The 12636-nt window shown below is 50.8% G+C and overlaps 1 protein-coding gene across 2 annotated transcripts in view; it reads right to left on the reverse strand.

Annotated features, from left to right (window-relative positions):
• The window catches only part of BCDIN3D (BCDIN3 domain containing RNA methyltransferase), a 29968-nt gene that overhangs the window by 14089 nt on the left and 3243 nt on the right, over positions 1–12636 (reverse strand). The window contains exons 2-5 of one of the 2 annotated variants that reach the window (XR_004305472.1): positions 11301–11409; positions 3933–4062; positions 1888–2028; positions 703–811 (exon numbers count right to left, since the gene is read on the reverse strand). The gene's annotated coding sequence lies outside the window, so the exon portion shown is untranslated. Of the gene's footprint in view, positions 1–702; positions 812–1887; positions 2029–3932; positions 4063–11300; positions 11410–12636 lie in introns of those variants that run through there. The other variant, XR_004305471.1, reaches the window with a different exon arrangement.

Genomic DNA, 12636 nt, shown 5'->3' on the forward strand with positions numbered 1-12636 from the left:
CTCAGACCACATCTAAAGGCACTGAATGCCTCAGCCACCACCTCCTGGGCTGGGGAGCACCCAAGTGTGAGCTCCAGGCTCCCTCTCCTGGGCAGGTGATACCATTGCAAGAGCTTCCAAAGGACTCAGAGGCTTCCAAGCGCTGCAACAGCCAAACAACCCTCTCCTTCCAGCATGCCCAGCCTCCCAGGAGAGTTAAAACAGCTCTCAGGTTGCAAGAAATAATGCAAAGCACGGTCAAACATCTCTACCTGGACACTCTGTGGGGGTATCACAGTGGTTATAAAAAGAAACTGAGCCACTGAGGTCTGCCATGGGGCTAAAGCTCACCAGTAATCACTAAAATAACCTCATCAAGAGTTAAAACAAGTTTTCCATTGGACATGCAACCTTCAGCCCAGCTGCTCTGCAGGAACAAGGCTCCCACATGCAGCTGGAAAGGTTCATGCTTCGTACTGGATGGATGGCAAAGTCTTCCACGCATCCCACGCTGTTAAATGTGTGGGAATTCAGATGGAAACGTGTTCCTAGGGTGGAGAAGAGATGCCCCCAGAACACTACAAGACTTTCCATTGCACCCTGTCCCCATCCTGCTGCAGCAGGTCCCCCCATTGCACCTGCCCATAAGCTCCCTCCAATCTCCAGCCCACTTTAATCTGCCTGAGCAACTCCAAGACAAGGGAGCAAGACAAGGGGAGAAAGGCAGATCCCCCAGGCTCACCTCCTGGCCTGCCATCAGTTCAGTCATTGCCAGGGGTGGAAGTGGCTCAGCCCAAGAACTCAGATGCTGGGAAATGGAGCTCCCTCAATCCTGTGCAAAAGAAAAGCTGTGATAGATATTTCTTCCTGTATGATCTTGGACTGTGCCTCGGTTTCTCCCATACATCTTCATCTGCAACCTAAGACAGGATCAAGCTTTTATGTGGTTTCTCTTTGGGGAGGGGGGCTGCTCTATAGTTTAGTTTTCCTAACCACTTAAACAAGCAGGAATGAGGTTTAAGCAGCAGAGAGGCAGTGATTTGTACCACCACTACCATCTTCCCAGATACCTCAGCTTGATGAAATACTCAACCCTGACCACAGGCATCATTTGGTGCCCATCCATCACCCCTCAGCTCTTGGGGGCACACAAAACCAGCAGCACCCACTGGGGGAAGCAGCTTCTTCACAGGGAATCAGCCACATTTGGCTACAAAGCAAATGCCATAATTGTCTCCAAGGTATCTGGAGAAGGGAGGGAAGAGCAGGGGAGGGTGGAGGAAAACACGCCTGACCCCATCAGCCCATCCACACCTCTCCACGTGTCTCTTCACAGGGAGGAGCATCGTCGGCATGGGCTTTTTTGACCATATAAGGCCAAGTTCTTCTCTTCGTGGCCAATCCAGGAAGAAGGCAAACACCTGAACCATGCCCAGTTTGCCAAGGCCCACCCTCCCCTTCCCACGCCCTGCCTCCTCAGGCAGGCAAGCCAAGCTTTACCTGCAGCAGGGCAAGGAGACAGAGTCTCCAACCTGGCACAAGGCAGAGGAATTCTGCCCTGCATGAATCCACCATGGGGCACAGCGCACGGTCAGGGCTTTCCTCTCCTGCAGCCCTTCAGACTGCTTGAGAATGAGCTCAGTTTGACTGCTGCAGGGAAAGGCTGCCCCAACACAGTCGTTGCATCTCACAAATCCCACCTTTCCTCCAACTATTTCCAGTCATGCACCATCCTAGACTTCTTGTTCTGTCCCACAGCCATCCTGGCTGCTTTGTTTCCACCTCCAGCTGTGCTTTGCTTGCACAGGGCAGCCCTAGGGTCTCTACCTCCCAAATAGTGCCTGGGAGACAGCAGTGCCTGTGCAAACCTGCTAAGGGAGCTGCAGCTTTGGGATGCCCTCAGCCTACCTTTGGTTTAGAGGAACGAGCTGGAGGGAGCTCCATGCATTTCCCAGTCACTGTGGAATCCCCAGCACAGCCAGAACTGTCGAGATGAGGCTGACAGCCTACTAACCCAGTGGCTCCCAGTCCTGGTATGGCACCGCATCCCTGAGAGGAGAAACAAAGGACAAATTTGGACCACCACTTACAGATTAGTGACAAAAATAAGTACATTTAAAAACCCCATCCAGACCTAAAGCTGCTACCAGCTGGGAGGGATACAGGAAAGACCCTGAGCTGCCAGCCCTCAGTCCATCTCCAGGCCCTACTGCTCTGCTGCAGCCATACACGTGCCAACTCTGCCCTGGCTCTGCATGCCAGCACCCTGACCAAACGAGCCCAGGAATTTCAGAGAAACCAGAGTTCTCTTGTTGTGCTGCCAAGATTCGGTACCCGCCTGCCAACAATCCTGGTTAGAGTGGGACAGATTCCAGGAGAGTTGTGTCAGCTCACTGCCCTTGGGCTTATGGGGTGGGAGTGCCAATAGGTCCCACGCCTCCACCTCCAGGCATGCCAGGGACTCACAGCAGCTGCTGCTTCAATGCACTCCCCACCCAAATACCTGCGTGTCCACAAGGCTGTCATGGGTCTGGAAGAAGCCTTACCTGAAACAAAATGGAAACTGGGTTGGCTATTTGGTGTTTGCCCCTATATAATCCTGTGCAGCCCTACAGGAGGACAGAGCTCTAATTTGGGGGCAGAGAGGGTGGGGGTCAGCATGTGGGAGAGGGCAACATTTTGTTCTCTGGAAGGTACAAATCCAAATGATAGCGCTGCTCATTTCCCAGCACCTCCTGACCCACCGCATGCACACACCATTAACAGAGCAACATCATCACCTGCTGGCAGTGAAAACCTATGGGAACCCAGAGCAAAAAGGCACTGGGAGAAGCAGAAACTCTGCCCAAAGCTGAGGACGCAAAAAAAGACAACTCAAAGCTTTGCGGCTCAGACCAGGCCCTGTTTGTACCAGCATCCACATACTGCAAGCACAAATGGCAGCCAGCCCTTTAAGAGAGCTTTCAGACAAGGAGCCCAACTGCAAACTTGCTCTGGTGGCTCAGCTGGGCAGGCAGGCACTACCAGCAGGAAGACCAGCCCCATGGGACTCTGCAGACATCAGCAACCAGAGCCTGTGTCTGGGGCTCAGTTTTGAATCTGCCTGGGAGGTCATGCAAAGTCCCAGCTACTGCCCCTTCTCTACTAACTTTAAGCATTCAAACACCTCAATACCCCTCAAAAGCCTCATCAGAAACACTCGAGTGCTCATGGGGGGATCTGAGCAGCACAAGGAGTTACACAAACAGCAAACATTCACCCTTGGTCAATGCTGGCAGTCTGGGCCCTGACCACCCAGCTGTGCTCCCTCCCAGCCCAACAGATGTCTGCAATGCAATACATTGCATTGCAGCCTCCAATCCTGATGCAGCAGATTGAGCTGCAGCAGATTGAGGCACGGAGGGGCCATGGTGAGCTGGGGCAGTGCCCAGTGTGTAGGGTAGGGTAACAGAAAGTATTTGAGATTGCACATTGGCCGAGATGAGTCACACAGAAGGACGGGCAGTCCAGAGCTGCCTGCTCAACTCTCCACCCCTACCTGTACATTACCCTGGGAAGAAGTGAACCGTGGGAACTGGGATATCACATCAGGCCAAGCAAGTAGAAAAACATGGCTGTTGCTGAGAAGAGATTAAAACTGTCCATCTCTGCAAAGCAGTGACTTAGAGAGAGGAGCAAAACCCCAGAGCTCAGCAGGTCTTGGTGCTGGAGATTGGCTGCTCAGCCTGGCACCATCCCCGTGGCAATCAGCCAGGTATTCATAACATAATGGGAACTGTGCTCACCTATTCCTGCCGGGGCCTGTGTGTGTTTGTGAGATTTCATAGACACACCCTTCAATTCAAGGCTTTGGAATAAAAAAAAAAAATACTCAGCACCTGGGGAGGAGAAAAGGAGGGGGGGGAAAGGATAAGGAACCACTTCAGAGCTGAGGAATCCCAGCTGTGACTCACCTGCAGCTCTGACGCAGGAAGCAAACAGGGCTGGGAACGCCAGGAGGGGGTTGAGATGTGCAGGGCCAGGCAGCCCCTCTTGCATGGAGGGTCCCTCTGCTGGGCTTGCTCAGAATCCAGCATCCTCCTCCTGCAAAGGTTGGACACCAGGTTGGAGTTTTGCTCATGAAAATGCACCCGGATCATTTTTCAGCATTGCCAAACCTGTCTGCACGCTGCCCTGCTCCTTGTTGTTTACATGTCCAGCTTTCCTTCACTCTACAGCACCAAAATTGATTCCGAGAGTGCACCAAACCTCCTCACTTCAAACATTCCCACCCTGGTTGTGTCCCAGTTCAACACCAGGACCCTTCCCAGCCCATTGCTTCAGCCCCCCAGCAAACACGTGCTTCCTCGAGCTGCCCCTACCAATGTGCAGAGAAGGGTTCACACCTCAAGGGAACAGAAAGCACCTGGGTTCTGGTTTCCAGCTCTTTCAGAGCACCCAAAAGTACCCAATGTGATCTGTTTGCTTCCACATACAGGTTAAATGCAGCAGGGCTAAATGACACCACAAGCAACAGAAAACAAATGGTAGAACACACTGAGTAGGAAGGGAACAAGGAGATCACTGAATCCAGCCCCTGGCCCCACGAAGCATTAAATCAAACCCTGTGTCTGAGAGCAGTGTCCCAATGCTCTATGGGCTCCATCAGGTTGTGGCCATACCCAGTGCCCTGGTGCTTTCTCCATCTAATTCTGAGCCCACCAGGGTGCTGTGCAGTCCCATTTCTGATGGAGAAGAAGCCTCCATCCATGCCCACCTGGCAGCTTCCCGGACAGCCAGCTCACACTCACAACAAACACCTATGGGACATGTTCTAACCTGAGCACTGAATTCAGTTCTCCTCGGAGGATTCGCCCACATTTGTATCTGGAGCGTGCTCTGCAGATTATACAACACGTTATTATTTAGGGCAGCGATGCCAAGAGGACCTGGAGAAGAAGCCTCCGCTTCACGAGGTCCTGAAGGATCCCAATGGGACCGAGGAAGAGGATTCAGCACTTGGGAGGACTGAAGATTAATAGAAAAACCAGAACCATGAACTTCAAACTTGCTCAGAGCTTCTCAGTCTTTATTGAGACTTTAAGTAGAGTAAGAAGTAACTCAGAAATCTCAGTGAGCCTTGACTACAGCAGCACAGCAGGCCTGGCTCCCTGCAGAGCTCATAGAGCTGCAATAGGCCCCTCTGAGAGCTGCTTCTGTGCCAACTTCTCCACCATTTAGTGAGAAGTCGGAGCTTTTTGCAAACCATCCCAGCCATGCAAGGAATGGGGTGGGGATGTTTTGACACAGCCTTGGATCACTTACAGATCCCACCCAGCTGTGTCTGTGCTCACCTAATGCTCTCGCCGTCCTCTTGTTTCTCAGGAACATCCAGCAGAGAGCAATTCAGAGAAGCAAAATGCTTCACAGAAGCTGCTATAGAAACACTGATTTCCACTGCAAAACCTGCTTACCAGTCACTGCTTGGAAGGGGGGGAGGACATAAAGCCCATAGGGGTCTTCTCTCTTTACTCTGGAGTTTAAAAGCTGAATTTGTCTGCAGTTCTCAGACACTGGGGAGAGCATCCCTGACTTCACAGGATCGTATTGGTATGCAGAAATAGCCAAATACTCTAGATAGCCACATAAAGCAGGAACAGAAAGGCCAGGAGTGACTTTGGCACTCCTAAAACAGTGGTGACAGGCATAGGTAGGGATGCTTAAGAACAAGGAGTCCCCACACATACACACACTTATGTTCCCCATCCATGCAAACACTGCTCTGAAACCAGGAGAGCAATCATGGCAGGCAGACAGCCCCTGGGCTGGGGAACCTCAGGAGACACAGCTCAGGCTTCTCTTTCCACCTGGCTGGGAAAGGACAATCCCAGGCTGGGCCACCCAGCCCTGCAGGGCTCTGTCAGCATTGTTTGCAGCAGGGTGAAGGCTGCCGGCCCCACCTGGCGCTCCCCTTGATGCATTTGCTGAGCTCTGATCTGACGGCGTCCATCGCCGTGGGGAGGGAACTGCTCACAAACAGGGCAGACGGCTCCAACCTACTTTCATTGGGTTTTTGCACAGAAGGCAAACATCAGAGGCTTCAAAGCTCCCCACATCAGCAAATCGTCTGGCGAGCATCTTGGCAAAGAAATGCCAAAGGGAGGGAAGTGAGGGGATTCTCTCCATTCATCTGCTGCTCCTTTCCTTTCCCCAACCCCCCCAGCCCTGGGCACAGATCAACCTGCTCCTGCCATCCCCACTGCCCCCCATCCCTGTTCTGCCATCATGCAACCACAGGGCAGGTGCCTCTGCCCCACAGCAGGTGCACATGCAAAGCAGTTCCCATGCTGGGGGGAAAAAAAAGGAGTTGTTCTGACTTATCACACAGCCAGCTTGTAATTCTGCTACATGGCATCCACATATCAAAGGGAGAGGAATCAGGATGAGCCTCTCTCCGTGGTCTCTCTCTACATGACCTGGAGTTGAGCATCTCTGCTCTGTGGTCTGCAAACCCACCTTTGTGTGACATTACAGCAGCGCTGCTGGGCTCAGCACTCACCTACCATGGGCTCAGCAGTCAGAGCAGGGAATGGTAACCAGGTTCTGCCCCAACCAGCTGCTCTGGAACCATCACCAACCCACTCCCCTGGAACACAAGGCCCTCTGTAATCCCCCCCATGAAGACTCCTGGTATGCAGCTTCTTCTCCCTATCTCTACACACACACCCACAGCATTAACAGCTTTACTCCTGGCTTTACGAGCATTTACACACTCAATAAAGCATTCTTTTTGCCTTGCAGTTGTGCCAGCTCTTTGTAAATCCTCAGCACTCTTCCTTTTGAAGCTGGAAGAGAACCAGGCCACCTCTACCAAAGCTCTTTGCAGCACCTTTCAGCTCGCAACTCCTTAAAAAGACTTTCCTCCCTTTCCCCAAACCTCTGCCCTTCTGAGTCATGCTCTGTGCAATGCCTGAAGTCAGCACTTCACACGAACCAGATGAAGCTGGTCTTTGGAAAAACGCAGACACATCCATGCAAGAGAACAGGGCAGCGACCAGCCAGGACCTGCAGCCCTGGCAAGGAGCAAAGCGGGTTTGCTGGTGACAGCACCAGCTAGAAATGCAGATCAAGAGAGAACACGGAGGAGCAGAGCAGCTTTCCTCCTCCCCACCTCCCCCCCAAGGCAAACATCAATGTTTGGGACACCGACTGCTCACCTGGGAAACTGGCTGCGGGGAGAGAAAGGCCTGACACAGGCTGCTCTTCCTTCACATTGCTCCCCATGCAGAGCCCAGGAGATGCCCCAGGAGCACCCGACCCCATTCCCGAGTATCCTCTGCATTTTCTCTCCTTTCCCCCCCCCCATCTCCAAAGCAGTGACACCTCTGTGAGCTCCCTGCTTCCTTCCACTGAGCCACAGCCCTTCAGACAGCATTTTTCCCACTCGAAACCAAATGCTTTATTATTGCACATTTCCACCCTCTGCTCTCAAGTGGCTTCTCCATGAAGGCAAGGCTGAACCTGAGCACTGTGCAAAGTGTCACAGAAGCGGCCACACCACTTTGGAAAGCCCCATAGAACATCCTGAGAAGCAGAGATTGCTCCAGGTGAGGCAGGAAAGGGGTTTTCACAGCTCAGTGTGACAGCCCTGATCCAAAGACAAGGTCAGCCTCAGAGGTGATCTGCAATGGGATCACATGTTATCGAGGACAAACAAAATAAAAAGCAGATCTCTTCTGAGGTATTTGTCCTGTTTAGCAATTGCTGGTATTTGAGGAGAAGACTAAGCAGCACCTTCTTAAGTAAAGGTTAATAAAAAGGTAGAGTTAAAATTCAATCTGAGTCAGTCAGGAATGCACTGCGGGCCTCCCTTTAGGGGCTGGAGGGCAATAAATAATTCAGCATCTGCCCTACTTGGCCACCCCAGACAAGAGGAGTCAGCACTGGGAATGTCCAGAACACAGCAAATCAGTCCCAGGAGACTGAAGAGCCCTGGATAATAGCCACCACCACGCACATTCCTGAAAAGCTCTGGCTACTTTCACACAGTGCCCTGCTAATCCATTTGCTTCCACAGCACCAGCAACAAATAGGCTCCATTGCAATGCAGCAGGAGGGGACTGAGGGTCTCTATGCAGGGGGGGGTAAAGGGGGAGTGATGGACTCCAGACCCCAAACAGAGGGCCCAGCTCTCATACACCTCTGTATACACATGTAAGATAATGCATCTATCAGAAGGGTTTATGAAAGCCTTCCCTCTCCCTTATGCTTTCCCCAAGGAGGAGAAGGGAATTCTCAGTGTGCAACCAAGCATCCCTCCCCTTGCACCAGCCACTCACAGAAGTGTCGCTTCACTTTCCCACCACCATCTCCCATGCCTGAAACAGGGATCTTTGAGGAGGTAAAGGAGATTAAAGGGACACAGAAAGAGCCGAGCAGCCTTCAAGGGCCAGCCAGGAGAGGAGCCGCCCTGCTTCTCCCTTTTGATCTCCGCGTGAGCACCACGGAGCTGCCCTTGGCTTTTGATGTGTCACCCCAACAGATTGTTCTCTGACAGCAGGGCAGGCCTGTTGCAGCATGACTGCTCCTGGATTTCAGCTGCTGGGGGAACAAAGCTGCATTTCAGCAGCTTCCACACATTTCAGAGCCGTCAGAGTCTGGGCTGACCCCATGGGTGGAGGGGAACTGAGAAGGCCAAGGAGGGACACCACCTTCAAATGCAGCTCTAACTAAATCCCTGTCAGTCATGCGGAAGGTGCAGAAACTGCTACCACCACAATAAAATGGAGTGACATAATCTGGCATCACAAAGCATTACGCAGAAGGAAACAGGGCAGAGGATCTGCAGTGCCATGCCCAGTCTTTGGCCTGCTGTATATGACTTAGATGAAGGGAGTTTAATCAATTGCACTTTAAATGAAGAGCAGAATGCTCTTAGAAGGACGAGTAAGACCCCTTCCCTACCCCTTGTTTCACAGAAGTACAGAGAGCTTCACTGCTCTGAAAGCATCGTCCTTAAAACAAAACCTGCCCAGAATCACTGTGCCCTGTTAAAGGCCCGTGGATTTAGTGGCTTTGTTGCAAGTGAGAACAAAAGCCCAAGCAGCTGATAACATGCATTTGGTAAGCCTGATCTACAACTGACCCAACTTGGATTCGCTGGTCAACTCAGGTCTGCACATCACTTTGTATTCACTGAGCTCAAGGGCTTAACTTAATATGTCAGGTTATCCCTCCCTGGGAATAAAAGAGCAAAGATGAGCTGTCTGAGGACAGCAGCTGCTTGCCCCAGTCCCATGGGCAGCTGGGGCCAAGGCTCAGAAAGGAACCCACATTTTCCACCCTACGACCAAGTTCTTTGAGACCTGAGCACCTCCCAGTCTTGTCAAAGGGTTACAAGCAGATCCTGAGCCCAGACCATGATCCCAACTTTCTTTTCCAAACTGGAGACCCCTTTGGACTCTGAGAGCAGTGGCTGACCCAAGTGTACAGTAAAAAGGACACCAAGAAAATCAGGTGTTAGCTGACAAGATGTGATGGCAAGGCTTCTGCTTGTAATGCCAATACCAAGTGCTCTCATTTGCTACTTAGCCAAACAGGATGGCCTTCAGCACAAGTCCAGAGTGAAGACAAGGGAAGCCCAATCCTATAAGCCCCCCCAGCACTGAGGGTTCTTTACACCACCAGCTAACCTGGCAAACCAGAACTCTGCAAGAGGACTGGCTCACACCTGATAGAGAACAGGCATCACGTGTTTGGGCCATAGCTGCTCTTCTCTCAGGTCTGCAGCGTGCCAGGAACAGACTCCAATACTTCACAGGGCTGACACCTCTCACTTTTCTCCTTTAATTCACAGGCTGCAAAGTTCCAGGAAGAACAAGAACAAACGTGCCCTCAGCTGAGCAAAGGAAATCCGAAAACTTGCAGCTTCTACATACAAGCTTGTAGTGGCAAGCTGCTGGGTTTCCAGCTAGAGGAAGCTGCTTATGGGAGCAGACACGCTGCTGCCAACTCTCAGTTCCTAAGCTTGATTCCTCCACTCCCAGCTGTGAAGAAAGTGGAATGAGACCATTTATAAACCCCTGCTGCCATTTAGAATGGACAACAAGTAGTGTCTGCGTGGCTGTCAGTACGTACGGGTGCAGGAATGGAAGCAGACAGCAGAGGTGTTTACAGCACTTGTTTGATCTGACAGCTGTTAAACTGATAAAGTAGCCACTGTTGGACCATGTTTGCACGCTGCATTCTTCCCCACTCAGTGCATTCCTTGCTCTCATCCAGCACAAGACCCTAAAAGACACAGAACTGCCCCTCAGCAGAAGAGTTAAAGAGATTAATTTAATAGGAAAAAAAAAAAAAAGAAAGGGATTTCTCATCAACTCAGTTTAATTTACTTCCTACAAAGGCTGGAAGCCGCAGCAGAATCACCCAGAAACTGGAACTCAGCCCCAACTTTAATAGTGACCTGCTCAGCTCCAGCTATTTGGTCTGGATTTTTCTACCCAAGGAAGGAGGATAATTATACACAACTTGCTACACAGCGGTGGCGCGAGACTTAATTAGTCAGAAAGCTTTGAAGGTACAGCGCCTAATTAATATCTGAAGCGGCTGCAGCGCTCATTACGTACAATGGCATAGCTCACAGCTGATGATACAGCTCAGCTCATCAGGCCTTTTTTCATCCTCAAAAGTGCTGTGCAAACATCCAGCTCGTATTCCACATCAGAAATCTCCACGCTGGTGGGTGGATACCAAACTCCTTTCATGGATGGAAAAACTGAGGCAAAGTCTGATGGGGCCCAGCAACAAACCACAGAGCCTGGGAACTCAATGAGGCTCTCGCATGGGAACTCCCAGTTTGCTGCTGGGGTGGAACTCCAGGTAGGCTCCTGCAGACAACTGTGGAGCCATGGGGTTGGAGGGAGCGAGCGGAATCTCCTTACTACCCTTCCAACATGCAGGAGAAAAGCATGACACAAATTGAGTGGACCAGGCAGCAGAGTAGTGTGAGCACGCACCCATCTCACTTTGTTTTAGCAGCAGCCCCATCCCTGTATTGCAGAGATGAGCATAGAGGCTTTTGCACCGACTTTGCCATCCCTGTAGAGCACCCTGGGCTCTACAAAGGCAACCTCAAACAAGCGGGGATATCTCTGCTTCCCCAGCTGCACAGAGAACGATTACCACCCAGCTCTGCACAGTGAGATAGAGCACAAGTGTCAGTCTTAACCCTCACCTTTACTTTACATCCTGGCTCCAGGAGACCTGTGAATACATCTTAACTACGTTGCAAAATGCAGAGAGCACAGAGTGTGTAAGAGAAATATTCTCCAGAGCCTTACATAAGCACAGCAGTAGAGATCCACAGGCTTTCTTCTGTTGCTGTGTCATGGAGCTGGGCTTTCAGCTGTCTCATCTCATGACACCCTCCTGGAGAACAAAAACAGCGAGCTGAAAAGAAAGCAGATTATTATTATTACTATTAAAAACTGTCTGCTAAAGGGCTGACTCCATTCCATTCGACTTGGTATCTCAAGAACCACGCAGGGATTTATGTTGACATCAACTTAAGCAGAGTTTGTGGTAATATCCAAAGGAAGAGAAACAAAACACACTGCTGTGCTAAAGTTGAACAAAGTAGTTTTGGAGCTGAGCCATCTCTGAGACAGTGGGACGTATTGATATTAGCACTTTAGAAGCCCAGACTCGAGACAGATAAGAAGTCACCATACTGTTACATACACACTGGGCTGGTTTGCAGGTCTGCACACAGCCAGCACGTAAAGGCTGCAAAACAAAAAAGAAATGAGGAAATAAGAAAACAGAGACTTTCAACAAGGAGCAGACCAAAGGGATCACCCAGGCAGATACTGATCTATCACTAAGTGCAGAAAGAACATAAAACAGGCTCGCTTTGAAGAGGAATGTCATTCCAGATGGGTGCAGGGAAGGTCTCCTGTAATTCTTTGGGTTGTTTACCTTCCTAGCAACAATTTATTAAGGTTTTCAGACAGCTGTGCAAATTCCCACGCAGAACTGAAAGGCAGAAAACCCTGCTCACCCCTTTACAACACACATAGCCCAGGTCTATTTTCTACATATTTCAAAGAGGACAGCAAGGAATGTTGACACAACCCAACAGCTGCAGGCTGCACGATACTCCAGTGCCACCAGCTGCACAGTGCAGGGAACAGCAGTGGCTCAACCACCCCTGAGTCAATGCAGCTCACCCATAGACTGCAGCCCACGTCAGAAGTGCCTCATTATCAAAGAGATAAGTGGGATTCATATATAAGCTGAAAGAGAGATGGGTGAACCCTCAAGAAAACACAGGATGAAGTTTTGCTCTGCTTTCCCACAAGGATAGAGGAAGCTCACCCCCATAAGCACTCGTTTTCCACTCTCACATATCTATCCATGGGTCCTCAACCAGAAGTCCAAGGGCAGCCCAGCAGATCACACACAAACCCTTCACTCTTTAATCCGAGCTCATTATAAATGAAACCAAAACTCTCTGATTTCCTATCACTGCTAAACTAAAACAGTGCCCATGCACAAGAACTGCTAGACAAGAGCACCTCCTGGAGGAGATTCCCTTTGGGCACACACCTGGGCTTCCCTCAGTGCACAATAAGGGAGCTGCGTAACTCAGAGCTTCAGAGGAGTCATCACTTATCT

Source organism: Coturnix japonica, linkage group LGE22C19W28_E50C23 (assembly GCF_001577835.2).
Source record: "Coturnix japonica isolate 7356 linkage group LGE22C19W28_E50C23, Coturnix japonica 2.1, whole genome shotgun sequence".
Lineage (NCBI taxonomy): Eukaryota > Metazoa > Chordata > Aves > Galliformes > Phasianidae > Coturnix > Coturnix japonica.